The following is a 5,623-nucleotide window of genomic DNA, read 5'->3' on the forward strand; positions in this document are numbered from 1 at the left end:
CCTCCTTCTCCTTCTCCTTCTTCTTCTTCTTCCTTCCTTTCCTCTTTCTCTTTCCTCCTTCTCCTCCTTCTTTTTTCTTTCCTTCTTTCTTCCTCTTTCCTCCTCCTCCTCCTCCTCCTCCTTCTTCTTCCTTCTTCCTTCTTCCTTCTTTCTTCTTTCTTTTTTTGTACATTTCCGTTGGAGGCCTGGCCTCACACATTTATACTTTGGGTATGTGTCTCTTCAAGTTTAACGTCTGGAATGTACCAAAAATGCTGAGCTCACTAGGTCCAGCAGGGGGAGCCCTTGGGCTTTGGTTTCCTTTTCTTTCTCAAGCGAGCTTGACCTCTGCAGATGAGCCAAAAAGAGAGACAGCTGGTATCTTTTGTTTGGTAGCTCCAGTGCCCCTGAATCAAACCTCTACGTGGTCAAGGCAATTACCGCAAATGAGTGAAGTGGATTTGTATAAGGAAAACAACTGGGCAAGTATTCCGACAAATGGCACCTGGACTTTGGCTTTAGTAGAGGGAGATGATAGCGCATGGTGGGGAGTGCAGCAAAGTAAAGGAGATTGGTTCTTGCTCAGCCTTGGCTGATTGCTACATGTGAAGATACCGCATCTTCCCATTTTCCAAGAAAGTCGGGTCTTTCATGTCAGTGTGAGATATCTTCCATTTCTTTCTTTCTTTCTTTCTTTCTTTCTTTCTTTCTTTCTTTCTTTCTTTCTTTCTTTCTTCCTTCCTTCCTTCCTTCCTTCCTTCCTTCCTTCCTTTTTTTTTTTTTTAGATAAACTCTCCGTCTGTCTCCCAGGCTGGAATGCAGTGGTGTGCTCACTGCAACCTCCGCCTTCCAGGCGCAAGTCCTTCTCCTTCCTCAGCCTCCCAAGTAGCTGGATTTACAGGCATGCACCACCACACATGGCTATTTTTGTATTTTTAGAAGAGATGGGGTTTCAAGGCCAGACTGGTCTTGAACTCCTCACCTTAGGTGATCTGCCCACCTCGGCTCCCAAAGTGCTGCGATTACAGGCGTGAGCCACTGTGCCTGGCCCAATATTTTAATGGTGTAAATTAGTTAAATATTTCCAAACCATCCCAGTCAAACAAAATGTGAAGATGAGCCAGATCCTGCCTGCTCACTGGAAGCCAAGTCAAGGGGAGAGGGACCTTTTTTCTTTTTTTTTGAGATGGAATTTCACTCTTGTTGCCCAGGCTGGAGTGCAATGGCGCAATCTTGGCTCACTGCAACCTCTGCCTCCCGGGTTCAAGCGATTCTTCTGCCTCAGCCTCCCAAATAGCTGGGATTATAGGCATGCACCACCACGCCTGGCTACTTTTGTATATGTAGCAGAAACGGGGTTTCACCATGTTGGTCAGGCTGGTCTCGAACTCCTGTCCTCAGGTGATCCACCCGCCTCAGGAGAGAGACTCTTTACAGGTGCCTGGTGTCTTCCTCAGCCCTGACGCCACCAGTGGTCAAACATGTATCCCATCCTTCCTGTGGTCTACACCTATGGTAGTTGGAGTCCATCATTTCCTCTCCATACTTCAGCTTCACAACATTGTTTCACATCCTCAGACGGGGCTGGGGGAGGGGGCGTGAGGAGGCTCTGCCTTTGTTCTCAGTTCCCCTTCCCTACCTTCAGTGATGTCCACATGATAGTGATACCAAACTGATATCCTCAAGGATTTTTGCATTATGCAAGGTACAAACCAGAGATCCCCCAATGCTGCACCCTTCCAGGATTTTAAAGCCTAGAGGAAATACATGGAACCCCAAGCCACAGAAGTACAGTAATTCCCAAACTTGCCACCCTGCCGGTTATTTGGGAAGATTACTGTAGATGACGGTATTCTCCTAATTGTCATTTGCACAGTGATGTTCTTTCATCCTGACATGGGAACAAACGCTTCCTTCTTGCATCCCTTGGTCCTGTTAATCCAGTGGTATTGTGTAAAACATACCAAAAGTTTGGGGGAAACAGTAGTGAATGGTCCCAAAAGACAATGTGTCAAAAATGCTGGGTTCACCAGGTCCAGCAGGGGGAGCCCTAATGGAGCAATCTATATGGGGCCTTAATCTCCACCATCCATCTCCACCCCACGGAACCTGGTACCAGCTGTATGTCTGTTGTCACCATGCTGCTGGGGTCCCATCTGTCAAAAGAGAACAACAGCTCCTGCCCCCACCACCTCCGTTGCCATCAAGACCAGGACCTTTGCTGTCTTTTCTCTCTCAGCCACAATCTTAGGATTCACATTATTCTATTATGCAGAGAAAATTTAGCCCGTTCTTCAGCTCACCCCTCAGGCTAGTCCTGGGCTTCCTGTTTAGACACCCAAAGAGGTGACCAATTTGTTTTGAAAAACAAGTATATAGGTCTTCTCCCTGAAATACATTTTGAATCTCTTTTTGAATGTGGAAAATTGCTCTCCTACCCTGTGAGAGGCTGAATATACATGCAGAAATGGCCAGCTCATTTGTAAAACTAGAACTCTGACCCCTAATTTGCAGCAACCAGCCCTGAAAAACCAGCCCATCATCCACAGTCACCAGCTCAGGCAGCCAGGCTACTCTCTATAAGTCAGACGTGTCTCTGGTAGACTGTCCAGGAAGCTAAACATTAATCCCTGTAACAACTGGTCCTAAATGGCTGGGACTTGATTAATAACTGACAACTTTCCTAATTTCTGTCCCCACTTTCTACTTAGGACCAAATCAGAGAAAGTGGATATGCTTTCTTAACCCAGTCACATAGGATTCCCTGCTTCTAGTTGGCTCACCTACAGCTTCCCCAGGCCAACAGCCTCCCATCAGGACACACCTGAAGCTTTCTCTTTTCCCCACTATGAAGCTCTCCCACTCCACTGCCTGCCTGTGAGTCTCTGCCAAAACACAAATAATGGTGGTTGACTCCCTTGTCATAGCAAGATCTGAATACATAACCTTTCCTTGTTTTCATTTAGTTGGTCTTTGTTTATTTCTACAACTGGTTTTGTTTTAATAATTAATTAATTAATTAATTAATTTTGGAGACAGGGTTGCATCTCTCTCTGTCATCCAGGCTGGAGTGTAGTGGCATGATCATAGCTCACTGCAGCCTTGACCTCTGGCCTCAAGTGATCCTCCTGCCTCAGCCTTCTGAGTAGCTGCAACTACAGGCATGCACCACTACACCTGGCTAATTTTGTAGTTTTTAATTTTAATTTTTAGTTTAATTTTTACATTTTTAAATTTTGAGTTTTAAGTTTTTAAATTTTAAATTCTGTGGATACATAGTAGGTGTATATATTTCTGGGTTACACGAGATAGTTTGATACAGGCATACAACATGTAATAATCACATCAAGGTAAATGAAGAATCCATCACCTCATGCATTTATCCTTTGTGTTATAAACAATCCAATTATACTTTTTAAGTTATTTTAAAATACAATTAAATTATTTTTGACTATAGTCACCCTGTGGTGCTATCAAATACAAGGTCTCATTTCATCTTTCAAATTTTTTTTTGTTTGTTTTTTTGAGACGGAGTCTCACTCTGTCGCCCAGGCTGGAGTGCAGTGCTGCAATCTCGGCTCACTGCAACCTCTGCCTCCTGGGTTCACGCCATTCTCCTGCCTCAGCCTCCCGAGTAGCTGGGACTACAGGCACCCGCCACCACACTCGACTAATTTTTTGTATTTTTAGTACAGACGGGGTTTCACTGTGTTAGTCAGGATGGTCTCGATTTCCTGACCTCGTGATCCACCCACCTTGGTCTCCCAAAGTGCTGGGATTACAGACATGGGCCACTGCGCCCGGCCTCATCTTATTTTTTTTTTTGTACCCATTAACCATCCCCATCTTCTCCCCTCCCCTATGCCTACTATCCTCCCCGGTCTCTGGTAACCCATCCTTCTACTCTCTATCTCCATGATCTCAATTGTTTTAATTCTTAGTTTCCTCAAATAAGTGAGATATGCAAAGTTTGTCTTTCAGTGCCTGCTTTATTTCACTTAACATAGTGACCTCCAGTTCCATCCATGTTATTGCAAATGACAGGATCTCATTCTTTTTCAAGGCTGAGTAGTACTCTCTGGTGTATAAGCACCACATTTTCTTTATCCATTCATCTGCTGGCGGATACTTAGGTTGCTTTCAAGTCTTGGCTTTTGTGAACAGTGCTGCAATAAACTTGGGAGTGTAGATATCTCTTCCATATACTGATTTTCTTCCTTTTGGGTATATGCCCAGCAGTGGGATGGCTGGATCATATGGTAGCTGTATTTTTAATTTTTTGAGGAATTTCAAAACTGTTCTTCACAGTGGCTACATTAACTTACATTCCCACCAATAGTGTACAAGGATTCCCTTTTCTCTACACCCTTGCCAGCATTTGTTATTACCTATCTTTGGATATAAGCCATTTTAACTGGGATGAGATGATATCTCATTGTAATTTTGAGTTGTATTTCTCTGATTATCAATGATGTCAAATGCCTTTTCATATACCTGTTTGCCATTTGTATGTCTTCTATTGAGAAATATCTGTTCAGATCTTTTGCCCAGTTTTTGATTGGATTATTAGATTTTCTCCTAGAGTTGTTTGAGCTCCTTACATATTCTGGTTATTAATCCTCATTTGTAAATTTTTCGTAGAGACAAGGTCTCATTATGTTGCCCAGGCCGATCTTGAACTCCTAGGCTCAAGCAATCCTCCCACCTTAGCCTTCGGAACAGCTGGGACTATAGTCGCATGCCACCAGGCCTGGTAATTGATCTTATGTCGATGGATGTCACATAGGGTATTGTTAAAAGGGAGGGATATATGTCAGCATCTTTCCCAGACGTCCATAGAAGGGTTGTGAACTCTGAAATTGAGGTCAAGTCTCACAGGGAGGCTTCTGGCAGCTTCAGGGTCTGACGCAGAGTAGGTGAGGGGATGTGGAGCCCAGTGGTTAGGGGAGAGGTTGTATCAGGCAGAACCCTTTGGGATGCAAGCAAGATCAATCCAGCTCAAATGGGCCTATTGGGGAAATAAAAACCAAGCATTGGCCTACTTAGCTGAAAAGTTCTGAAGTACACTGGCTTCAGGCACAGCAGGTTCCAGAGTTGGTTGATGTCTCTAAAATTCTTTTTCTTTGTTTGTTAACCCCAGAGTTTTTCCTTCCTCTGTTGGCTTTGTTCTCAGCAGCTCCAGGCTTACATTTCTTCCACCCAGGGATGCCAGGAAAAAGTGAATAGCTATTTTTCCAGAAGGTGTGGCAAAAATCCTGGAACTTAAATTCTTTAGAGGAAATTGGACATGGGCTTGTTTGTAAAATTGGCTGCAGCATTGTCGGTGATGATCTATGTTCATTTGTCAGTGCTCCCTGCACAATTCAGAGACTCCCCACTGAAGCGAGGGGTGGGGCTGACAGTGGTAGTTCTCCAAAGGAAAATCTGATAGGGCTATGGACGAAGAACTGGGTTGTGGGCAGTCAACAGATAAGCAAGCGGCCGGGCGCGGTGGCTCAAGCCTGTAATCCCAGCACTTTGGGAGGCCGAGACGGGCGGATCACGAGGTCAGGAGATCACGTCCATCCTGGCTAACACGGTGAAACCCCGTCTCTACTAAAAATACAAAAAACTAGCCGGGCGAGGTGGCGGGCGCCTGACCTCG

Source organism: Piliocolobus tephrosceles, chromosome 21 (assembly GCF_002776525.5).
Source record: "Piliocolobus tephrosceles isolate RC106 chromosome 21, ASM277652v3, whole genome shotgun sequence".
Lineage (NCBI taxonomy): Eukaryota > Metazoa > Chordata > Mammalia > Primates > Cercopithecidae > Piliocolobus > Piliocolobus tephrosceles.